The 26,355-nt window shown below is 47.9% G+C and overlaps 1 protein-coding gene and 1 pseudogene across 1 annotated transcript in view; one reads left to right on the forward strand and one right to left on the reverse strand.

Annotated features, from left to right (window-relative positions):
* Window positions 1-26,355, forward strand: part of LOC144094761 (uncharacterized) — a 440,689-nt gene that overhangs the window by 61,509 nt on the left and 352,825 nt on the right. The window lies entirely within an intron of this gene.
* Window positions 9,207-9,441, reverse strand: LOC144095721 (U2 spliceosomal RNA; annotated as a pseudogene).

Below are 26,355 nucleotides of genomic sequence, written 5' to 3' on the forward strand. Positions count from 1 at the left end.
CTTTTCCATTGCATGGCGATTCAAAGTACATTTATTTGTCTTTATTTCTGCTCCTGATGTTAGTACCTAGACCTTGTGCTCTATCTAAGGGTTCTCTCCATCTACAAAGGCTATCTCTATTACTTTTTTCTACATAGCTTGCTAGGCAGTCCTCAATTTCACTTCCTTTCTTCACCCTGAGAGTTCCCGCACCGTGAATAAGAAAAGTGTATAACGTAACAAACATCCGAGTAGACCGTGCACACCAATTCACTCCCAAAATGTTCATTTCATTATTTTTCCAAAACGCATATGTTAAATACAGTCTCCTTCACAATGACAATAAAAAGGGCTCATTGAACTGCTCACGGTAGCATCCGCTCTTACGGGAACCCGATTTGCACAAACGTGACGTCATTTCCTGCTGCACCACTGGTTGGCTGGAGCGATCTCCTATCTATAAATCGAACCCTTTTTTCGTTTTTATGTTTTTTTCGGAATTAAGAGGTAAAAATCGGGCGACATTTCTCGTGCTCATATTCGGGCGAAAATCGGGTTATTCAGAGAAAAATTTCGTACTTCGGACTTTCTATCGTGTCGATTTTTTTGGAGCACAAGGCAGTTTACTAAAATGGATCGTTTTGCTGCTAGCTCGAGTAATTTGTGGCCGAGGGCTCTGACATTAAGCTTTACGGCAGTCGGCGATGACCTAATCAGCAACCACCTCGACCGTTGTGAGAACTGTGGGGCCACGTGCCCGCACAGATGCCTCGATGAACGGGCACGTGAATGCTATTAATAAAGAACGTGTTTGAGTCAATCAATCTGCCTGACAAAAAAAGCTTCATTTACTGCTTATTTTTCTTAAACAACATGGAAACAGCGGGTTCCACCATAATCGTTCGCAATTTAAGATTTTTAACGCAATCGCGTCAAGGAGCTCGTGTCACTGGAAATCCGTCGGCGTCGTCGGCATCGTTGACCGTAAGCGAAAAATCCCCAATAAATCCCCAAAGAAGAAACCGAGAAGGCAAATGGGCCACTTAGGTCACGTGACCTTGTGATTTCCTCGCAACCTGCCCACCGGATTCTGAGCGAAGTGACCACCGCCGCAGGTGGCAGTTAAATTAATGCATGGTCGCGACTCGCGAGAGATTGCTCGGGGGTAGCAACCTGGGCCTCACAAGTCCCACCGGTAGCAGCAGCTGCCATCACAGGGCAGTGGCGCATTCCTTAACCGCTGCACCACTGCGCCAGGACTGGTTAGAGGAATCCCAGGGATCTATGAATTTTAAGGAGAGAATGACTAGTTTGGCATATATGGCGATTAACGCATTAGCTATCGCGTCATACACTTAAATCGTAGCTTACGTGTCCCTTCGAATTTTTTTTTAATATATTACATATATGCCCTCGCGTAAGTTACCATCTCCTGTGGAACACTTTCGGGTCTGAGGAAGATCATCTTGAATTATTTGTACAGTGCCAGAACATGACGATTTTAAACGCGCAAGGCTGTTTGGCGTGCGTGAGTAGCTCTTCATCCACTGACTCCGATTAAGACGTCTTGTCGATAGCCTTATTTTGGCCCCTCACTTCTAAATCGCCCTTTTTAAAGGTATATTCAAATTTATCAGCCTCGTGAAAATTCGCGTTAAGAGATGTTTCAGACCCCTAGTTGACAAGTATACCCCTGTGGAATAAGCAATAAATATCCACAGATTTCCTTGCGTGTCTAGCTTTGTGAATAAAAAAAAATAACATTGTTCAGAAAGCGCCTTTTGTAGTAGTAGTAAGTGGTTTTTTTATTAAAATAATAATAAACAGGAAGGAAAAGATTCTTGCTAGCCCCGGCATCTGCCATCGATACTGAAGCACCTGAGCTGGAGCAGCGGAAATAAAGGATAGCAGACAGAATGAAGAAATGAAATGAAAGAGGTGAGGGGGCAGGAAAAGAGGATAGGGGGAGAAGTAATATACACAAACTATATATACAATAAGAAATGTGTCCAGGTTGTGCGCGTGATTAGTTCACGATGTAGTAATAAAAACACACTCGCACAGCACTGTGTTGACTACAACTGGAGTGGGGCGCCTTTTCGTGGAGAAGCCGTGTTTAATTAGATTTTTAAGAAACACGTTGGGGGTGCGGTGGTCGGGAAAATTGGTAGTTGGGGAAAGGAAATGGCGCAGTATCTGTCTCACATCTCAGCTGACACCTGAACCACGCCGTAAGAGAAGGGATAAAGAAGGGAGCGAAAGAAGGAAGGAAGAAAGAGGTGCCGTAGTGGAGGGTTCCGTAATAATTTCGACCACCTGAGGATTAACATGCACTGGCACAGCACAGTACACGGGCGCCTTTGCGTTTCGCCTCCATCGAAACGCGGCCGCCGCGTTCGGGTTCGAACCCGGGTACTCCGGCTCAGTAGCCGAGCGCCCTAACCACTGAGTCAGCACGGGGCGTCAAACCAGGCTTTACCCGAAAACGAAGGGCCCTACATATAAAGCTGTGATACGAAAGATTGACCAGCGATCTACTACACCAAGTAAGCCACATTAAGACTTCGAGTTTCTTGATAACCAATTATTTTTCGCGAACGCAGCGAAATTACCCAAACCGCTCCTGCAAAATTTCGCGGCTTGACTGTACAAACGCGCCATAATGCGCGTAGCTCGTTAAAGGCCGCGGCGCCAATGGCGTCTGTCGCCAAATAATCGAGAGCTTTTTAGCTCTCGAGAATGTAAAATGCCGAGAGCACTTAATTGAACGAGGATCAGTTCCGGTCGCAGTCGCCTTTTCGGGTGCAAATGTTATTTATTTATTTATTTAATACCTTGTGGCAGACAAACACTCAGGACTGGAAGGCAAGCCGCGTATTGGAGACTTACGGGATGATTTGTCCCCCTGAGGTTCTTTATCGTGCGTCGAAATGTTAGAGCGCTGGCGACTTTGCATTTTTCCACCATTGAAATGCGACCACTCGGAATTCACTCGGAATTCAATCCTCGTCTTTGGATTTAGTGCTGAACGCTGTAGCTACTGCGATACCGTGGCGGGTATGGCAGTAGTATTTCGTTAACTAGAAGGTGGTTCAGGCTGCTGCTACCTGGAATTTGTGAGGAACGAAAGCAACGCGCGGTTGCGTGGTGACTGCTCCGCAGGACGAGAAAATTTGAATGTAAAAAAAGGAGGGAGAAATGGAGGCATTCGATGTACATAATGCGGCTGCGACTCCGAGCTCAAGGAAAATAAACGCAAGGAACTGAGGATTATCCGGTGTGCATACAGTTGCAGCGTTCACGACAAAAAACGCGCAAATTTCTCCGGTTGTTGAGCATGTCTCCTCCATCTGCCCTGCCTCTCCCCATCCTCAAGGTTTAGATACAAGGCTCTCTTCTGTTTTTAAGGCGAAAGCCTTTCTTGGCTCACGAGTGGCGTGAACGGAAGTTGTAGACGGATAAGTTGTGCGGTAAATAAAACAAAAATGTAAAGTTTGAATATGAAACAGTTCTTAAGGAACGTAGATGTAATGAAGTAAACTAGAAATATAAAAATCAAAACAAATTTAAAATGAATAAAAACAAATAAACGCAAAATAAAAATAAAAGACAACAAGAATAAAAAATTATAAAATAAAAATAAAACAATAACAATAAGAATCTAAACGTGCAGAAAATAACAGGAAATGAAAAATGAAGGGAGAATGAGGACAGGGAAAGGCTTTCGCATTTGCTCTCTTAAGCATACAAGTGCAATCCTGCAATTTTTTAACTGTCGAGGACGCTATTTGTGAAGATGTATTTTTTATGGAGATATTTTTTTGGGGGGGAGGAGGCAGTGCATTTACTTTTCTATTTTGCTGAACTGAGAACAAAGAAAAAATATGTGAATAGGTAAAATGGCAAAAATCCTGCTGGTCGATCCGACTAACATCCTTCTGGATGGCTCCACTGCATTGCAGGAAAAATGCATGAGCTGCGACCGCGAAGCAAACTATAGAGCCGAGGTCGCAGTAAGAACTAATGCAGCGAGCCTCCAGATGTTATCTGTTGGCGATGCAAACACGTTCGGAATGTGCACTCCGCTAACATAGTGCCTTCGATTTGCTCGACAAGCTATAGTTCATCTTTTTTTTTTTCACCACTCTGAACCGCTTTTCTGATTGCATGTAACCTGCACGAGTTTCTATTTGCACTGCACAATGTTGCTTAGCGTTGCTGTGTGTCTCTTTCAGTGGCACAGATAGCAGCTCGCCAAGCCACTTGATTTTCAATAGGAGCTGGTTTTTTGACTGAGACGGAATCTATCGGTTAAGCATCAACTCACTACTCTTCTTTAACCGATACCTTGATCTGTATCCTGATCCTGCTTTTCGCCCCTTGCCGTCGGCGCCAATTTCTCTGGTTCTTAAACTTAAAAAAAAAACGAGGATAAGTTTCAAAATAAAAATTGCACAAACATGCCAAGCTGATGGCATGCAGCACAAACTTCAGCCAGATAAGAAAACTTTTCTTTCTCACTGTTCAGCAGCAGGTACAGTGCCTCGCGAAGGAAGCCTGACGAACAATGGAGGTGGGTGCCAAAAAAATATTAACCTGCGGGATTAAATTTCTGCCGGTAATTTAGTGTTCGCAAGAAGACTGCTCCCGGGAAAACTCCCCGAGTCCAGGGGTGCGAGTAAAAAGAACAAATCTACATTGACCCGCACCCGCATGGCTGCCTCAATTAATTAGATTCCTTCCATTAAACTATAGGAAGAGATAAGAGGATTAAAGTCGTCATAAAATTGATGAAGGAAATGAGAAAAATGCGTGTTGATAACACCAGAGAGAACGTATTCCGCAACACCGTTTATTAATTTTTTTTCACGGACAAAAGCAGGCCGACCGCTCCAGGATCGTTATTGAGGAGAGGACATGAAAAGACAAAGAAAATGCACAAGCAGAGAGGCGTGAGGGCGGGAAAGTGGGTGTTGAAAAACGCGCGGGATTTGTCACATTCATGGTTTGAATTCCGGACGTGCTTTAAATTCGCGGCTGTATGCTTTGCTCTTAGTCTTGTTGGTGATGACTTAGGTAGTTCGACTGTCCAGCCAAGCGACCGCATTCGTGATTTGTGCGGGACAGGCGGAACAAGACGTTTGCAGCTTTGTGTGTGTATGTGTGTGTGTGTGCGCGCGTGCTCGCGTATGTTCTGAGAAAGCAGCTTTCCTGATGCTCATTTTGCGAAAGGTGGACTTTGGTTTTTCTTCGCGTTTTCCCCGCATACTCTGTTGCCGAGCTAGGCCGAGGTTACGCAATGCCTCCAAACAAGTCAGCGATGACGCGAATGATATGGCACTAAGGTGTAAAAAAAATTATGCGCTCGCTATAGCAAGAAATCACAGTCAGGGAGCATAATTTTCACTTGGGGCGCAAGTTAAAATAAGTTTCAAATGTAGATTTAGTGCGAAATCACTTCTATAGAAATTTAAAATGAAAACTAGTGGTTGAGAAAGTAAATATGGCGCAGTATCTATCTCCCATCTCAGCGGACACTTGAACCACGCCGTAAAAGAAGTGATAAAGGAGGGACTGAAAGAAGAAAAGAAGAAAGAGGTGCCGTATTGGAGGTCTCCGGAATAATTTCGACCACCAGGGGATCTTTAACGTACGTTAATGGGCATTTCAGTGCCCTCATACATTTCAGTGCACGTGCACTGAAATCGCACAATACATCAGCGCCTTTGCGTTTCGCCTCCATCGAGACGCCGCCGCCGCGGTTGGGCTCCAACCCGAGGACTCCGGATCAGTAGCCGAGCACCCTAATCACTGAGCCACCGCGGCGGATCCTTCTATAGCCGCACTCCCCGGGTTTCAGCGATGTGTGTCTGTGTAGTTTTTGCAACCTCTGTGTAGCAAGTGTAACCGGCTCACATTCGTTGGTGGACACCTCAATCGCGCTGTGACTAGACGGTTTCGTCTACCTACAGATTGAGGAAGTTATGCGCCTTTCCTTTCCTCGAAACCAGCGGAAGGTTTATACTCCGTTAATTTTCAGGAAAGTAAAGCAGCATAACTGGCTCCCTGAGTCAGTGGACTCCTCAATCGCGCTGTGAGGTACAGCCAGGGACAAAAATCTCTGGACCACGTGTTCCTCAAAAGAAGCCGATAGCTCTGCTATTAACCGGTGGCTGGAGAACACATTTCTGGAGGTAAAAGTAAAAAATTTGTTCTTTTATCTTCACAAATGTGGTTTCTAGCCACCGGATAATAGTAGAGCTATCGGCTTCTCTTGAGGAACGCTTGGTCTAGAGACTTTTGTCCCCGACTGTACGTAACAATGGTGTTTACCTGCAAAAAACCGCGCTTTCGCACAATATTTTATGCTTAGCATTGCTAAACCGCCAGCCATTTTTAAAATTGAAAAACGGTTTGGAGGAAATGAAATAACTCAGTAACTGGTTCGCATGTCTCGGTGGACGCCCGAACCGCGCCGTAAGGGAATGGATAAATGAGAGAGTGAAAGAAGAAGCGAAGAATGAGGTGCCATAGTGGAGGTCTCCAGAATAATTTCGACCACCTGAGTATCTTTAACATGCACTGACATCGCAGTGCACACGGGCTCCTTTTGTGTTTCGCCTCCTTCAAAACGGTAGTCGTGTCGGTATACAAAAGCATTTATTTGGCTATATTTACAGAGAGATACTCTGGGAGAAGCCCCTAGTGAGTCTCGCTTCTTACAATACAAGGAGGAGCTCCTCGTTCTGGGATCCCGTTGGTTTTTACCGCTGCGCAGGTCCGGCGAACCAGGGTCCGTTAGGCCGATAGTACCTGCAGCAGCCGAGCAGGGCCGCCACCCAGTCCTGCCTGGTAGGGGAAGAGGTCATGGGGAGGAGAGAAGGATTTTGTGGCCACCGCGGTCGGGCTAGTAATTTTGTAGCGAGAGCTACACTACGCTATTCAGTCGAGGATTTCGCCGTGAGCCTGAGAGGCCGATAGTGCGCATGCGCGAAACCAGAGAGGAGCAGCAGGTGCGCGGCGCATGACGTCAGAGTTCGCCGCCGCGCGAGGAGCCGCGCCGGCCCGACTACGCCCGTCGGCGCCACGCGTGAATGCGCATGCGCGGCAACCGGAGAAGGGCAGCAGGTGCGCGGTGCATGACGTCAGAGCGCGGCCGCGTGTGGGGTCGTGTGAATAAACGGCGTATGTGCGGCTGTGTGTATAAAAGCTGAGGTGATACGACTCGGTGTATCACAATCGCTTCGTGTGGGTGACGAAAAGGAGACTCCAGCCGCCGCTATGCGGCGGTATCGTCAGGGGAAGATCAATTCTTCGGACCCAGAAGTAGTCGCCTGACACTTGGCCTCTCTGCAGAGAAAGAATGAACATCACAAGGCTAAACGAGCGGCGGAGACGCCTGAGCAAAGACAAGAACGTCTTGCCAAGGGGAGACGCCAAGAGGCGGAGCGTAACAAGCGGTGCATAGCAGCTCACATGGTTCCGTCGCAAGAAAATCAAGATGAAGCAGTGACAACAACATCAACAACAACAACTGAAGAGGAGGATGTAAAGACTTGTCGTATAACTGACCGCGCGATTAGACCACGCGATTAGCTCTCGCTACGTATAATCTGGCATAGTTGAGCTAAGCCACTGCCAAATTTTTTTCTTAGCAGTTTTGTGCGGTTTTCACTTCCCTGTGTATAAATGAATTAAAAGAATTATAGCATCCTTGATACGGCGGTCACATTTAAACTATAGAGCGTGACGTCACGATACTTCGACGCGATGGACACTGCAAGGTGAGCGGAGAAAGCCTGATGTCAGCAACAACAGAACATCTCTCTTGTCGCGACCGTCATCAACTTCTTGTGGTTGTACCGAAAAGGTTTAGAGACACTGTGTGTGCGTGTAAAACTTGGGCACCTTGCTGTACTGTCTAATCTCTACTGGCACGCTGTTTGCTCTCATTAAAAAAGAGTTAGCTATTTAAACTGAAGTAAAAATGTTTTGTTGAATTCCAATACTGCTCCTACTTTCTCAGCTCTTTATGGTGCAGGAATATTCAGTATTTTTTCACCTATTTTCAACTCAGTCGATTTAGAAATATTCAGGAAGTTAGAAAATTCGTTTGGTTCGAACCAAACTTCAATTCTAATCAGATTCTCTGCGCACTGACAGTGCTTCTGAGCCAAGTAAGCACAAAATGACAGAGCAGACACACGATTCTGGTGCGCATTACTATGAAGGAGTCGCACGAACCGCAGTTCCCGGTTACACCCTATAGTTGAATGTGGTAAAGACAGCACATGTACTGCTTTTTATCGCGGAGCACCGTTCAGGTCTTGTCTACTGCACTGACCACAAACAAAACGTTGTAAAAAAATTGGCAGTGGCTTAGCTCAGCTATGCCAGGATATACGTAGCGAGAGCTGTAGTTCCCCGCTGGTTACGCATGTTGTCGAGTTTGTGGTTGTGACTAAAATGTTAAGCATTGAAGAAGTATTCGGTGAGACACATTGTTTATTTATTCAGTTGTTTTTACAGAGATAAACACTGCCGGATGATCGGTAAGGTAACACGCAGTTGTCTCAATGCTGCCTACACAGTATTTAGACTGGTTGCTTTCTCTCAGATACACAAGGTCAATCCTTGCGGTCCAGGATCCGGAGTACCCAGGCTCGAACCCGACCGTGGCGGCTGCGTTTAGATGGAGGCGAAACGCTAAGACGCCCGTGCGCTGTGCGATGTCAGTGCACGTTAAAGATCCCCAGGTGGTCGAAATTATTCCGGAGCCCTCCACTACGGCACCTCTTCTTCCTTCCTTCTTTCACTCCCTCCTTTATTCCTTCCCTTACGGCGCGGTTCAGGTGTCCAACGATATATGAGACAGATACTGCGCCATTTCCTTTCCCCCCAAAACCAATTATTATTATTATTATGCGTTCAGAGGAACGGTAGTTGTGATCCATGCGACGCCTGCCTGCCGTGCAGACCGACACCGCGGACCACGGCCGTAAGGTTAAATTGGTTTTGGGGAAAGGAAATGGCGCAGTAATTGTCTCACACATCGGCGGACACCTGAACCGCTGCTGCTGCTGCTGCTGTTGCTGATAGGAAGAAAGAAAAGGAAAGTGCACGGGCCTGCCTACTGGCTCAAGCCGAGCCACGCTCGCTGCCGCGTGCTGAAAGTAGGAGAGTTAAAGGATATTAAAGAAAGGATAAAAGAGAAGGCGCGTGCTAATATGCCCCAGGCCGATCTCGGAGGCAGTGCAATACCGGGCCAACCCGTGTCAGAGTGCTTCAAGTCGACCACTCCGCCATATTCCAAAAATAAGTTTAATATCTTCGGTTCAAGGACCCGCAGCAGATATTAAATAAGGTATCAGATATCATGGCGGTATTCGACTGCGATGGCCTGATACCCATGCCCACGGGTTCAGGATACACCTGAACCGCGCCATAAGGGAAGGAAGGGATAACGGAGGGACTCCGGAAGATGGAGGTGACGAAGCGCGCATCGCACCCACTCCTTCTTTCCCGGTTGCCATGGTAACGGCGTATGCGCACAACTGGCCTCCTCCATGTACCATGGTAACGGCGCATGCGTACAACTGGCCTCTCGCGTGTACCGCGAAATGCTCGACGAAATGCTCTTGGCAGCTCCCGCTACAAAAGCTGTAAGCGCTCATTTATGTGTGTTTTCTTCCTCTTTGAATTTGAGCTTAATTAGAATAATGTGGAATTGCACGACAGTCTCCTTTCAATGTGGATCTCCATAGCTCGCTAAAATAATAAACTTATAGCATGGTCACACTCTCTACTGCGAGATTAAGCGACTGCTGTTGACGCATTTTCATTTAGCGATATCTCGAGGTAAAGAATTTGACAGCGGCGTGTATATATTGTCACGAAGTGGTGACTGCAATTGAGAGAGCAGAAATGCAGCGAAAATGGCGCCTAAACAAAACTCTTTGTTGGGGCTGACTTGCACCCACAATGGACTGAATCCCTCGGCGGTGGCGTAGCAACAAGCGTGCTCGGCGGTCGTCGAACTGAACGCCCGCTGCTTTCGGCCGTGCTCTATTTGAAGTTCATAGTGAACGTTCTACATAAAGAGTGCAAAGTTACTACAATATTCTGGAACAACGTAAAATCGACTCCTCCCGGATGCAATCAATCGAAATAAATCTGGTCGCGTCTTGCATCGCAAACAAAGCGATAAAGCGGCGTGCTGGCAGCTTTGAAAAATGAACAAACACTACAAATTTTCGCGGCCCTTTTTTCGTTTATATATACACTCATTGTTCGACTAGCAGGTACGTATTTTTCATCTCGCGCTATCTCAAGGCAAAGAACTTGATAGCGGCATGTATATATGTATAGCTACAGAACACCTTTTTTGTTTCTGCATACACTCATTCTTCGACTAGCAGGCCCCGCTGCGGTGGCTCAGTGGTTAGGGCACTCGGCTACTGATCCGGAGTTCCCGGGTTAGAATCCGACCGCGGCGGCTGCGTTTTTATGGAGGCAAAACGCTAAGGCGCCCGTGTGCTGTGCGATGTCAGTGCACGTTAAAGATCCCCAGGTGGTCGAAATTATTCCGGAGCCCTCCACTACGGTACCTCTTCCTTCCTTTCTTCTTTCACTCCCTCCTTTGTCCCTTCCCTTACGGCGCGGTTCAGGTGTCCAATGATATATGAGACAGATACTGCGCTATTTCCTTTCCACCAAAACCAATTAATATTATTATTATTATTATTATTATTATTATTATTATTATTATTATTATTATTATTATTATTATTATTATTAGGCCGCCGTGGTGGCTCAGTGGTTATGGCGCTCGGCTGCTGACCCGAAATGCGCGGGTTCGATACCGGCTCTGGCGGTCGAATTTCGATGAAGGCGAAATTCTAGAGGCCCCTGTACTGTGCGATGTCATTGCGCGTTAAAGATCCCCAGGTGGCCGAAATTTCCGGAGCCCTTGACTACGGCGTCCCTCACAGCCTGAGTCGCTTCGGGACGTTAAACCCCCGCAAACCAAACCATCTTCGACTAGCGCTCCTCTCCAGTCCTTCGTTCCAGGCGCACGTCACCACCTCCGCTGAGCCGGTCCTCGAGCGGCGCTTTTCGCAGAAGCCGGCACCGACGGTGCGTGCCATATTCCTCCACTCGCGCCAATCTCTCCCCATTCCTTCCACACTAACCACCCTGCACGTTTTTCCTTTGGCAGCCACCCTGCAGTTGCGCATTCCTTTGCTTTCGCCGTACTCTCCTCCATCAAAGGTAACCACTCTCCGGGGGATGATTCCCGTTGCAACCGGCCTCCAGATGCGCATTATAATGCTCTCGCTGTACCCTTCTCTTCCCACGGTAACTACTCTCTGGGTGGTTCCCATGGCAACCACCCTCCGGATGCGCATTCTTACACTCTCGCAATACCTCCTCCTTCCGCATTGAGCACCCTCCGAGTGGCTCCAGCGACAGCCACAATACGGTTACGCGCTACTGATACGAATACTACTACTACTACTACTACTACTACTACTACTACTACGACTACTACTACAACGACGCGAAACTCACGGAACGGGTCCTCAACAGCTGTCGCTTCAACAACTGATTTATTTTTCTCAGTAACAGGTGGAGTTGGGCGCTTAGGCCAGCGACACATTTCTTGAATCTTTTCATCATCATCACAGATATCATGTTACTAGAGAGAAGCAGTTCGCTACATAAAGACATGAATTCGCAAGAAAAGCTATATTTATTTCACAAATTCAGAAGTATGGCGAAATCGTAGCCTCTTTACGCGATAGCGTATAAAGCTCGTTCAGTCGAAAAGCGGGCGATGTTGTAGTAGTCGGCACCGCGAGTCTGCAATGATCGGGGCTGCGTAAGAAAACCGTATAATGATAATTTTTGGTTCCAGTGATTTATGATTGATCGGCGTGCGAGATGCGATGACGAGTTATTGAAATAGTTTGAATCAAATGATTAATTTGTAAATAAAGAAATGGAAAAATGAAAAATTGAAAAAAATGGTGTTCGAAGGTGTCAAAGTGCTTAAATGAGAGCCAATGCTTGAGGGTGGTAATTAAGAAAATTTAGAGTGTGTAAATGATCAATTAATTAATTGAAACAATTGATAAAAATGCGTTCAAAGGTGTTTCCAGCGGAGAAGGCGTCGCGCCGAACGGGTGATGGCTTTCCGTGGACTCCCTGGCAGTGCTGCAATACACTGTAGCGTTCCACTCTTAAATGCGAAGCTTAAGCGTTTTTCAATTTTTATGCAATTCTTATTATATCAGAGCATAAGAGTGGTATGTATGGATGTACGAAAGAAAATAATGGGTAAATAAATAACAGCGGTTTGGCTGATGTAACAGCGGTTTGGCGGTTTGGAGTGAGTGGTGCCCGCGGACCCTTCTTTTAGCTTCATAGCTTTTGGTGCTTGCATACCGATACATTAGTACCGCAGTTTGCCTCAAAATGTTGTTAAATGAAGCTAGCAGAAAAATAGTTATTTTTTTTGCAGACATTGAGAGATGCACTACAGAAAACAATCCTCCGTTTTCCGATGTTCCCCTCATATAGCTTTAGAAATGATAGCCCGTGTTTTGAGAGAGAGAGAGAGAGAGAGAGAGAGAGAGAGAGAGAGAGAGAGAGAGAGAGAGAGAGAGAGAGAGAAGTGGAAGAGGAAAGGCAGGGAGGTTAAGCAGAAGAATATTCCGGTTGGCTACCCTGCACTGGGGGAGAGCGATGAGGGGGGGGGGGGGGTAAAAGAATAAGAAGTAGAGCAATGTGGTCTGCATCTAGCACGGCAAACAATGAGAAGCGCACTGGAATGTCGCAGGCCGCCGCAGCAGTATATCCTGCACACCTTGAGGGCTGTCGAACACTGCGACCTGAGTACGGCGCGTCAGACGAGCTTGTCCTAAGCGAATTTTTGCAAAGTTGTCCCATGAATAAGAATATTTGCAGCCAATAATACTTAAAGACGTTGTTGAAAGGTTTCATTTCCTTTTGCACTTTAGACCCCCTATTATTGCTGCCAGCTTGAAGGAAAGCTTGAGGAAGGAAACGCGCATATTGATTTAGGCGACTTGAACGCTGCGTCACATAAACGACACTGTTAGTAATCCTAATTTCTCCCGAACAATAACTTTTTCTCTGGTACCTAAAACACGGTATTTATGTTATACTCTTTATGTTTTTGCTTTCTCTTTTTCCACAACGCTAGCTACGAGCGAGCTGCGCTGCGCCGTCTTGACCTGACATCATCGATGCGAGATTCGAAATCCAGAATGGTATGCGTCAATACCGAGATCCCCCATTGCGCATAGCTGGCGGGCACCCATGCAAATCGAGCGCACCTAAAAACCCGATATTGGAAATGTCGTGTTTTCACTTTTATCCGGACCTCCCGGTGCCAGGAAGCAGCAGCCAGCCAGCCTACCTTCGTTCCAAGGCACCGCAGCGCCTCGTGCATTACATGCATTTCTCGCTATGCGGCGGAGATTCGGCGGAGCATTCGGGGGATATTGGACAGTTGAGTCGGAAGGCTTCTCGCATTCCTGAGACGCGACTTGGCGGAAGAGCTCGATTGTGCAATAGGAGCTCGGGTCGTTTGTTCGTTGGCTACGTGGGAAGAAGGAAACCTACGAAGAATTTTGTTCGGGCTGCGAACGTTACGCATACGCGACGCAGCCTTCAGCGATGGGGAAGCTGACTGTTCACACTAATTGTGCTGGGAAACGGTTGTGCGCGTTAGAAACGTTAGAAGGCAATCTGCCTTCTTTTTTTTCCCGCTTGTCATCTTAGCAGGATTAAGAGAGCAGTTTTGCTACATCTTACAATGCAAAAAAAGCAACTGCGAACGATTTTTTTTTAATTTCAGCTGTGAGGCAAGAACGCGTGAGCCCAATTTGAACACTTCACTCGTAACCATTTTTATGGAGGAAAAACGCTAAGGCGCCCGTGTGCTGTGCGATGTCAGTGCACATTAAAGATCCCCAGGTGGTCGAAATTATTCCGGAGCCCTCCACTACGGACCTATTTGTTCCTCTCTTCTTTCACTCCCTCCTTTATCCCTTCCCTTACGGCGCGGTTCAGGTGTCCAACGATATATGAGACAGATACTGCGCCATTTCCTTTCCACCAAAAACCGATTATTATTATTATTATTATCTCGTAACCATCGGAAATATTCTGAGGAGCTAAAACACTTAGCGTCTCTCTCTGAGGTGGTAACTCTCATGAGAAAGGTACTTACGTGAAGGGTCTGGATTACTGGCACTGTCACGTCGCATGCACGCGCTGAATATGTAAATTCGTGCACATGAAATGCTTCATCTCTATCATCACCGTGATCCCACGTAGGCCCCTCTAACTGACCAAACAACCCTGCCTTGCACCGGGTGCGACCACTCATAACCGCCAACTTGCCAGTCTCATACGCCCACCTGACTTTCTGGCATCCCCTGATACTTTTAAATCCTCTTGAAATCCACTTCAATACCCCAAAGAAAAGCTGAAATGGTTTCCTCATAATTCGAGGTTATTCAAGAATTCGCGTCTATAAAGCTTCTACGTAAAGCATGCAAAGTAGTTTTGCGCTAGCATTTAAAATGGTGACGTAATCGTTGATTAAAACCGCGACGATGTTCAGGCTTTTCCTTACTGCCTTGAAGAAGTGTGGAAAAACTCGTAGTGATGTCATTGTTGCCCATTATGCCTTATCCCTGTCTTTGATGTCACCTTTGCCGTTTTTCATTTCATAGGTCGCTGCGTGGCCCGTCGTTTATTACCAGGCCTTTTTGTTACCCTCCAAGCGTCTACACTATGGACGATTATTGGAAAGTATACTCATTAACGCAGATGCTAGTCAGTAGTATGCGCCCTAGTGTGCAATGCAAGGCACAATATGTACAGCCGCGCTCGATATGAACTCCAACGGGATAGTGGGAACCAGGGCACCTCTTGTTGCTCGCAACACATAAAAGTGAGCTTTAAGGGCCAACGTCGATGTCTCAGCACCGACCGAAGAAAGCCTTGGGCTTCCAGTACTTAGCGTTACTTAGTAATGGCAGAGGCACCGACGCGCTCACTGCGTTGAAACACACAGGCCTTAACTTCCACTTTAATAATAATAATAATAATTGGTTTTTGGGGAAAGAAAATGGCGCAGTATCTGTCTCATATATCGTTGGACACCTGACCCGCGCCGTAAGGGAAGGGAGCTGCATTCAACTTCCAATTTGCAGGTGGCATATTGAATACAGCTGTAGCATATATGTTGGCGCTACGTTTTTTTTTTTCGAGATTCAGTGACGTGGCTAGCAAGTTTACGCGAATAATGGTGGCATCAAATTCTACCATTTCGTCTCGAATATTTTGATTTTTTCATCAGTCTCGTGCACTTCTTCCGTTCTGCGGGAAGCGTAGGCCATGCTCATTTTCCGTTGTGAGAAAGAGAGAGGTAAAGAGTGGAAATATTATTCTAATATATTTTTGCATTCGAGCGTGGTCCTCTTTACTCAGAAGTACAAGGCTAGCTGCGAGAAGCGTAGGCCGCGTTTCCTTCCAAAGGTGCCAACGGCACACCGTTCCTCGTCCTTCCTCGCCGAGAAACAGGCCCTTCGCTCTTCCATCCGCGAGCTCTTTCGAGCGAATCGTTTGTTTACACCGCCGTGCTTGATCTCCGCCTCCTTCAGCGTCTTCGAATCTGGGAGCGAGTGTTTGGTCGTTCGTAAGCAAGCAGATCGCGCGCATACAGGGCGAGGGCCGCACCGCTCTCAGCGGCACCGCACGCCGGGCTGAGCCGCTGTCGAGAAAAGTGCGCGCGCTCTTTGTCGTCGACGGAGCGGCTGCCGCTGACAGCTGGCATTGGAGCAGCGCTGCCGACGCTGTGGTGGCGGCCGCTCGCAGTCGCCGCGTCCCGGCACGCATATAACGTCAACAAGGGGCGTCAATCACTTCCTGCCCGCGAGGTGCAACAGTGCGCCGGGCCGCCTCCCGCCCCGGCGAGCTGTCCCGATATTTGAACAGAGGAGGGAGCGGGACGCCGGCCGTATGTCGAGCAGTCCGAGGCGCGAACGCTGTTTCCCGTGTGGCTCCTTCCCCACCTCTGCACTCTTCTGTGCTTTTTTTTCTCTTATGGTCGAGAAGAGAAGTAGGCAAAGCAATACCGAGTGTGGTAAAGTGCGTCCGTTGCGCGAAGCGGGGTATTTGTTGGCCTGTGTGGTGGAAACGTCACGTACTCTTCTCGCTGCTACTTTCTCTCTTCCCGTGCTCCTCTCTTCTTTACTGTTTTATTTCCTTCGGTTCCCAGGTTTCCTGCTGACCGCCGAACCACTGTCGCCCGTCGTCTATCATACATTACTGTGGTGGGAACAGGAACTACGTGAGAAAACATTAGCGCTCGCAAACTGCAGCTGAACCGTCCTCAACGATGCCTCAGTGTTTAGCTGCGACAGCCTGTTTGTCAGTAATTCTTACTATTCAATTGCTCAAAGCACATGCGTGTGAGAGCGCTCGGCAGAAGTGAACAGCGGCCTAGTCTGCGTGGTCTCAGCTGGCAAAATCATCGGGAGGCTAAATATCAGCGCAATTCATTTACCCATAGACAAAAAGGTCGGTATAGACATATCTGCACTAAAAAAAATTTGCCTCTTGGCATTCCAAATCGTAAACACATGTAAAGAACAAAACTGCAAAATAAATCATGTAAATTACATTGAAACAAAGATCCTAGCAAGAATGACACCTAAACAAAGCTGTTGCTTGAAATCAACTGCAAAGTGATTTCATGGAATGCCCCGCCGGGGTTGTAGTGGAAGGAGCAGTGTTAGAGGAAGTAGAATCAATAAATACTTAGGTATTATAATTAACAACCAGTTAAGTTTTAAACAACTCTTTACAAACATATGCTCCAAACGTGCTTCGCCTGCTATGTACTGTAATTAAAAACAATTAGCTGACGATTCAGCTTCTCAATAATGCAATTTTTGAGCGCAGCTCTTCCACCTGCATATAAAACACGCGGGACTCATCGAAGGCTGCTCTGTGTTTCGGCTTGGGTGGCACGCCCAGCGATTCGCCGCTGCAGGCGAAAGGACGCGACGTGCGCTACTCTGGAGCCATCTCGGGTCGCCGCCGCGGAGCCTGTCCTCACTCTATTTTCGTCTTTCATCCTTCACTGTGCTCTACACTCGCTCTCTTTCATCCTACGCTGTGCTCCTCGTTCACTGTGTCACGCCGAGGGACGACGGCTGCGCCGTTCAACGCTGTCTGTCTGTCTGTTGTTTCCAGGAAGAAAGAAAAGGAAAATGCATAGGCCTGCTCACTGGCTCAAGCCGAGCCACGATCGCTACCACGTGCAGATAGTAGGAGAGTTCAAAGATGGGATAGAAAGACAGGATAGTAAAGGCGCGCTAAAGACAAGGCCGATCCCGGAGGCAGTGCAATACCGGGCCAACCGGTGGCGGCAGTGAAGCATCCTTAAAACTTTCCGCCACATTTCCAAAAAGTCAAATTGGACCCGCAACAGATACTCTGCAGACGCGTAGCAGCGCTGGAACGGGCGCTTATGAGCTGCGCTCTGAAATGGTGCACTCCGCGATCTTTAATTCTCATTTAATTTTCTGCCAGCGAGTCTTTGAAATTCACTTTCAAAACATACTTTGATCCCATCATTCGTCCGCAAAAGAGAGTTGTACGCATAATGGCCTCATAATGGCACTCATCGACTCCGTCATTATTCTCAAAAGCTCTGGACACGCACTTCTGCTCTTGCGTCAGGAATGAAATTGTGGCTTGTATAAATGCCATCATTCTTAACGCTGATTCATTTTCGTTTACGCTATTTGTTGTACCTATTAGAAACAAAATAAATGCCAATATTGTAAACTTCTCGCAAATTTTACGGTAAACGCTTTCTGCTGTACGTGGGCAGAAAATATGAAATACAGTTCCTTTTGACCCGCCGAAGTGGTTCAGGGGTTAAGGCGCTCGGCTACTCAGACGGAGTTCTCGGTTTCGGACCCTGCCGTGGTGGCCGCGCTTCGATAGAGGCGAAACGCAAAAAAGGCGCCCGTGTGATGTGCGATGCCAGTGCACGTTAAAGATCCCCTGCATAATAATAATAATTGGTTTTTTGGGGAAAGGAAATGGCGCAGTATCTGTCTCATATATCGTTGGACACCTGAACCGCGCCGTAAGGGAAGGGATAAAGGAGGGAGTGAACGAAGAAAGGATAATAGGTTCTGTAGTGGAGGGCTCCGGAATAATTTCGACCACCTGGGGATCTTTAACGTGCACTGACATCGCACAGCACACGGGCGCCTTAGCGTTTTTCCTCCATAAAAACGCAGCCGCCGCGGTCGGGTTCGAACCCGGGAACTCCGGATCAGTAGTCGAGCGCCCTAACCACTGAGCCACCGCGGCGGGGCAAAGATCCTCTGCAGATGGTCGAAATTGTTTCGGAGCACTCAACTACGGCACATTTTTCTGTCTTTCTTCTTTCATTCCCACCTTCCTCCCTTCCCTTACGGCGCGGTTCGGGTGCTCACCGAGATGTGAGACAATTACAGCGCCATTTCCTTCCCCCAAAAACTAATTTTCAATTTTCATTTCCCTCTTGAAATTGAAGTGGCCAATGATTTATATTTTCTATAAAAATATTCTACTTGGTAAAAATTGCTTCGTAACACGCCTTGTGATTGTGTGATTCAGCATCGTATCTCTGTTGTATTTTTTTTTTAGTTGTATAAATCAAGGATTTATGTATCTGTGCGCCTCCTTTTGATTTCGTTATTTTTCGTGTGTTTTCTGCGCTTTTTTAACATGCTTTATTTTGGTGATTTTTATCATGTACTCCAAGCGTGTTTTCTCATCCGGACGTCTCTAATCGGATCTGCACTAGCGTCGGCTGTTGGCCCACAACTTTTGTGTTTGATGTGCACATAGATAAAAATTAATTAATAAATAATTATTAATTAATTAATGTAGACTAGGATCGAAGGCATGCAACAGCTGCTGCTGCTTTCAAGTCAGCTAAAAAAACGAAGAATCGTCGAGTGAATTGTCCATGTATCGAATTGTTTTTCTTTCACTGATAATTGCCGATTTGGGATAATGGCCTTGAAAGCTCGACGCTGGCATCTGGCTGCGACTGTGGTTGCAAATGATCGCTACAGATGGCTGTCTTTTGCCTGCTGCTCATTGACGCCACACAAGGACGGGGCTGTGTGGACTGTTCCAGGCCCTGTGATACATTATCAGGTATCAACTGAGAGAAACTGAGAGAAATTGAGAGAAACTGAAAGAACCTGAGAGAAACAGAGAAGGTAGAAAACTGAGGATGGTTTCCAAGCAGATATTTCTAACCATGTGCTTGATGCTAAGAGCATTATGCCGCATCTCTCTTAAGGTATATGCATGCAGAAAAAAGTATGCAAAGTTCGTTTTGCACAGCACTGGAGTATTCGAAGAGAGAAACCCTCCACTTTTCGTCCTCTCCCTGCCTGGTATCCCTTTTTTGGGGCAAAGTGACAGTAACAGGTTAATTGCCTTGTTTTTCGCCAAAAACTGCATGCTATGCTAATCGCGAAAACGTGTCTACCGTCGCTGGGAAAAGCTCTACGAATGAGCCGGATCACGATGCGTTGTACATCCGGTTTCAAGAGTCACATGAAACGCTGTGCCATGTGACACAGCGGTGCATGAACGTTACGGTGATGAGAACAAAAATTAGGGACGATTAATTGAATTGACGCCGAGGAAATGCGGCAGCATTCCACTCGTGATCCTATTCAATTTTTGTAGCGAAAGCTACACTATGAAACCTAGTCGAGCATCTCGCCGTGAGCCTGGGAGTCCGATAGTGCGCATGCGCGAAACCAGAGAGGAGCAGCTGGTGCGCGGCGCATGACGTCAGAGTTCGCCGCCGCGTGTAGGGTCGTGTGGATAAGCTGCGTATGTGCGGTTGTGTGTATAAAAGCTGAGGTGATAGACTCGGTGTATCACAATCGCTTCGTATGGGCGACAAAAAGAAGACTCCAGCCGCCGCTATGCGGCGGTATCGTCAGGGGAAGATCAATTCTTTGGACCCAGAAGTAGTCGCCTGACACTTGGCCTCTCTGCAGAGAAAGAATGAACATCACAAGGCTAAACAAGCGGCGGAGACGCCTGAGCAAAGAGAAGAACGTCTTGTCAAGGGGAGACGCCAAGAGGCGGAGCGTTACAAGCGGCGCATAGCAGCTCGTATGGTTCCTTCGCAAGAAAACCAAGATGAAGCAATGGCAACAACAACAACAACTGAAGAGGAGGATGTAAAGGCTTGTCGTATAACTGACCACGCGATTAGACCAGGGGGGAACTGCGGCCCTCGCTACGTATATCCTGGCATAGCTCAGCTAAGCCACTGCCAATTTTTTTCTGCTGTTGCAATTCTGATTGTGTTCTGATTGCGATAGCTTCTTTTATTAATATTTGCTGCATCCGTCGTACTCATTTTCATACGAGCTGAGTCATTTTTAGTCTGGCGTCTCCATCCTATTCCTACAAATGGAGAAGGAGAAGGTGGAGGGATTGAGTAAAGCAGTTGGCAGATCGCAGGCGTGGCCACCCGCAAATAATTACGAAGGCGGGCTCCTCAGCCGACTGTCGGTAGACGTCCTACTGGCGCAGAGCAGGTGAAGCTCGAGCTATGAACCAAGAAGTTATCTCTGTTGAGCACAAAGAGAAGCGTATATATAAAAGCTTGATATCGTCACATCACACGTAGCCGTAACGTTGTCGGTCATCACTTCGCATGGCATCGCATAACATAGTAGTAAATAAAAACTTGATAATGTCACGTATTACGTTACGTAATGACATGTAGAGGGCATACAGTGAAGGCTATGATAAGTACAGAAGCAGGTAAATGTTCACTTTCACCAATTTGCAGAATGCCTGCCGCTCATTCTCCAGATTATTTGACTGGAAGCCATACACAGTGGCTGGTTTTTCTCGCTGTATGGCAGTAGTCTACTGACGTCCTGCGAATTACCAGCCGGTCCCGGTGACGGATAATCACAGCGACTTTCTCTCGCGTTGAGCGAGCCAGCACTGGCGAGCAGGAGACTGGGTAGCGGCACACCTGGTAGTACACTCTGTACCGCTCGGCGACGCGTGTAACGCCTACCTGTGCTGTACACTGTGCGGACGTAGCAAGCATACCTGCAGAGGAAAGCCATATACTGTCTGGTTCAGCTCACTTACCCACGTCGCCTTGCCACGTTACAAAGGTGATTGTACTTCATTCACCCACGCACTGAATATTCCTCTGCCTTTTCACCACCTTCGTACCTTCCCTCCCTACGCTGGTCACTTGTCCACCTCAACTGACGCAGTGATTGCGCCCTCCCCTCGCAACCGTACCACCCCTGCGAAAATATGTGGCTGACAGGTGACTGCTTCCACTTCGGTCATTCCATAGCACTTAAATCACCTTCAAGTTTTTCATCTTTCGCTGCTCCGAGGGTTTCCCGCTTCATTCTATGCGCGAAAGCAACGAAGAAGTGGCGCGATTACCGCCGATTCATTCTCACCGCGCAGTTGGGGAGTCCTACGCGCGCAGGTGCGCGAACGCACGCATCCGAAACAAGGCTGCCGCTGCATTAGGGAGGAGGAGGAGGAAGACGAGGAGCGTTGTTCGCGACTACTCGCCGTACACGGGCCACGGGAGTCTGCCGCCGCCTCTTTCGTAATGGGTTCTTCGATCGGCAAATAATTCCGGTATTGGGCGGAACTCGGCTTCCAGCCGGGACGCTTCCGGAATTTTAATCACAAACTGCGAGGAACTGAAGGAAGCCAGGGAGAAAAAGGGGAGAAGGAAGAACGGAGAGGAAAGTCCTACTTCGTGCGCATGGTTGAGAGAAAACAAATGGATACAAAAGCACAGGAAAAGATAGAGCCCCGACTACGAGCGAGGATGCAGGCCTAAGCCTCTTTGTTGTGGATCCAGTTTTGCGGGGAGCAGCCTGGGCGAGTTTGTCTCGGAGACTGCAACGAAAGCACTCGCTCCAACTCCCCCTCGAGCTCGCCGCGGCTACATTGGCGTTTTTGGTTTGTGTTTTTTTTTTTACCCTTCTGAACCGCTCCCTGCAGCAGCTCTCGCGCGATTTATCACCCTTTCCCCTCTTTTATCCTCCTCCTCCTCCTCACGCATCCTCGCGATCATGAGCGGCGAGCGTGGGCTGAAGAGACTAAGTTGTATCCGTTTCGGGGTTGTCCCGACTTGTTAAAGCCGCCGCCGCCGCTGGCCCTGATTTGCCGCGTTTTGCGCTTATCCATCGATTCCCGACCGAAGGGGCGCGTAAATAGGGAACGTGTTTGCATTTCTCGCGTTATACAACTGCGTTCTCTCTTCGCTTTGTATGTATTTGCTTGGCGCGCTTTTGCACGTCTTCAATCACTGTCCCCCCCCCCCCCCCCCTTTCCCCATTTTACTCTGGCGCCCCGTCAGAGATCCCCGATATTGCAGAAACGTTGATTTCTTTCCATAACACCCAGCCAATCCGAGATTTAACACTGGTTCTAGTTTGGTTGGAGTTCTTATTTTTGTTTATTTAATAAAGAATTTATCTCGCCCTTGCGTCTTTAACGTCTCCCACGCGAGCAGTTTGCAGCCAGTGATTGTTCCGAGTAATATAGGAATTTATTTTAACGTCTCCGTAGAAACCATGTCATTTTATTTTTACGCCGTTTTGATACTTAAACAGATCATGGTCGGGTTTCGTAAGTAGCGCTATTGATCTACTTCCATCGGGTTGCGCGATGAAGCGTGATTATTCACAGAAGAGATTAAATGAGGTTTTCTGGCTCTTCAGTTCGTACATTACGCCGTCGCAATTAGGTGTAATTAATAACGGCTCTTCATAATTAGGAGAATTTCGCCAAAACTTGGCTTAGAAAGCTCTTTGGAGTAAAATGTCGTTAAAGTGCATTCACCGCTACCTCGGCGTGGATAGCAAACTTCATTATGGCCGAGTCGTTTGGCGGCCAGATTAAATTTCTCTTCAAAGATAAAGTATTGTATGTTTCATCATCTCTCTCTCTAGGGGAACGAATCCGTAAGATTTCTAATCTCCGTTTTCTGCTCTTTCATTTTTTCATGGCTTATTTTCGTGAGCTTGCCTGACTTCTCACTCTCAGCTATCAAGACGAATTGCGAGAAAAAGACGTGAAATAAGCGAAAAGATTGTGAAGCACAAATTAGCAAAATTTGATGTTCTCAGCACTCAGTACTGCGCAGTTCAGTTGATAACAAATTCGTATATCCTCACTTGCCTGAGACCGCATGTAGAAGCCAAAATGAATGGTCGGAGCAATCACCTCAGCAGGTTAATACCATCACCTCAGCAGGTTAAACCAGGATGCACCAGTGCATGCAAGCAGTATGGTTTTGGCTTATCCGATTTAACGCCCCAAAGAGACTCAGACTATGAAGGACGCCGTAGTGGGGGAATCCGAATAATGTCGACCTCCTGGGGTTCTTTAAGCTGCACTGACATCGCACAGCACGCAGCCCTCTAGCATTTCGACTCGACCGAAATTCGACTGCCACGGCCGGGATCAAACCCGCGTCTTTCGGGTTAGCAGACGAGAACCGGAACCACTACTTCACTACGGAGGCTTTGTGTAAGGAGTGTAAGTGTTTTTAGGCGAAAATGCCAGTGTGTGTCTCTGCGTGACCGTGGCGTGAAGCGGCCGGCGCCTGCAGTGAGCCGAGAGCGAGAACTGCCCCCGAAGAGACAGTTCGAGGCCATACATTTCGTGCCCCGTCGCTGTCCACCCCTGAACCTTCGTCCCCACTAACGTGCGGAAAAATCGTAAAATATCACCGACTTAATCGCAGGTAATATGCAGCCCCCCACAAAGACCTGATTCGTCAGGAAGCCATTGTATGGCGAAGCATGCAGGATCGCACACTACAGGTACCTAACCCAGCTTGATACAATATTAGCTGGCCCGCGCAACACCCCATTGATGCATGCCCTGCCTGTAGATAGATTTCCAACGTCGTCCTCATGGTTTGGAACTGGACCGAGGAACTTGGAGAATATAATTTTCAGGAACTCAGCCCTCAGTACAGGTAGACGAAGGTGGCTCACACTGAGCTCCCCCTTCAGCGCTAGCTGCTCGGCCAAGCCTGGAGGGCCGTCTTCGACAATGGTTTCCTCGACCTGGGGGAGAGGGTGTTGCCTGGGCGAACCACCCGCGCAATCCCTCGAAGTCAGTAAAAGTTTACTCTCGCTCTCTATGCCGACGACAGGCGAGAAGAGACATCTGGTAGTTTAGAAGAACTTGTTGGGCTAGTTGGTGCATCGCTTTGACAAACACAGGAAAAGGCCAAGGAGACGGAAAGAGCGCTCGTTCCGTCTCCTTGGCCTTTTTCTGTGTTTGTCTCTTTTGAATGCGCAACGAGGTTCTTCAAAGAGACACCTGTACTGACAGAGGCAGGAAGGAGGGCGACGCGACGCCCCCAAGCGGGCGGCGAGTATGTAGAGAAGAAAAGCTGCACCGAAAGCAAGCACGCGTCTGCGGCTGACCCAACGCAGCACTCCAAGGCGAAATGTGTGCAGTGAAAGAATCTGAAAACTTAAAAATTATTAGCGAGCCATAAAGCCAGCCAAAATAAACTAAAACTAATTAGTGCAGCTTTCAAGCGATTGGATGTGCCAGAAAGGAAAAGCTTCAAACGAGAAATCATCATCCCGAAAACGCTTTCTACCCGCCGCGGTGGCTCAGTGGTTGGGGCGCTCGGCTATTGATCCGGAGATCCCGGGTTCGAACCCGACCGCGGCGACTGCGTTTTTATGGAGGCAAAACGCTAAGGCGCCCGTGTGCTGTGCGATGTCAGTGCACGTTAAAGATCCCCAGGCGGTCTAAATTATCCCGGAGCACTCCACTACGGCACCTACTTCCTTTCTTCTTTCACTCCCTCCTTTATCCTTTCCCTTACGGCGCGGTTCAGGTGTCCAACGATATATGAGACAGATACTGCGCCATTTCCTCTCCATCCAAAAAACAATTTATTTCATCGCAGCAGACCACTTGAGCATCTGTCAATTTTTTAGAGTAGACTCCACGCTTAAATCTTGCTTCCTTTCAGTTTAATCGAGAGCGGGGTTGGTTGGTAATAAATTGTAGTAAATCAGTGTGAAAAGACGGCTGAGTGTCTTTTCAGCTGTCTCTTCTGCGTGTCCCGTATATATATTGCGCTGCTTTCCCATAACTTCTAACGTTAGTCGAACGCCTGGGACGCAGTCATATTCCCAGCCAATGTACTGCAGCGGTCTTGCCCTTAGGCAGGCGACAATTTCTGGTTTCCACAAAAATGCACACTATTTACGAGCAAGCTTGCATGGTGCTCTGAATACACTGCGGCTGGTCTACCCACCACCGTGGCCAAACAGATGAGTCGTTCGCCTGCTGAGCACCAGTTGGTGGCCATCATCCAGCCTCCGCAGAACTTAACTACGGCGTCAGAAAAAGGCTGTTAAGGGCTGCGACACAGTAAACTGCAGCTGATCATTTCAGAGAAAGCTTGAGAAATCGCAAGAGGTCGAACTTAAAGTCCGGAGCTCTCCACTGCGCCTTGCCCAAAGCAGACAGTGTTGCAATGTTGCTTTGGCACATAAATAATTAAAAATCAATCAATCAAGCAGTCAACCAACCAATGAATCAATCAATCAATCACTAAAGCAGTTAGTCGGTCAGTCAGTCGGTCAGTCAGTCAGTCAGTCAGTCGGTTGGTCGGTCGGTCGGTCGGTCGGTCGGTCGGTCGGTCGGTCGGTCGGTCGGTCGGTCGGTCGGTCGGTCGGTCGGTCGGTCGGTCGGTCGCTCGGTCGCTCGGTCGCTCGGTCGGTCGGTCGGTCGGTCGGTCGGTCGGTCGGTCGGTCGGTCGGTCGGTCAGAAAATCAATCAATTAGTCAAAACTTCCCTCAAGAAAGGAGGACATTACAGGCTGTGTGGAAGGCAATGCGGAAGCCCACAGGACACGTGACGCTTGGGCAGTCACCAGCCGGAAGGCGTGAAAATTAAACTTAGCGCGTGTCGAAGGCATTTAGGCGCCTGTCAAAGGCAAGTCATGGTCAGTCCGAGCGAATTTCTTCACACTGGCGAACGTAGTGCTGTTGCAGCATACAGCCTTTGCTATGACGTGCTTCTTCTGCGCCACCTAATGGATGGCAGTGCGAAGAGACTGCAGCTTTCTCAGAAACCGAAAATGCCATCAGAACAAAAAATATGTTACCAGGATCTTATCTGCCGCTTTGTAAAGGGTGCGTTTGCCCCGAAGCGTTGTACCACCTTGAGAACGAAAACATTTTCGACCAGCCC

This window comes from Amblyomma americanum, chromosome 6 (genome assembly GCF_052857255.1).
Source record: "Amblyomma americanum isolate KBUSLIRL-KWMA chromosome 6, ASM5285725v1, whole genome shotgun sequence".
NCBI lineage: Eukaryota > Metazoa > Arthropoda > Arachnida > Ixodida > Ixodidae > Amblyomma > Amblyomma americanum.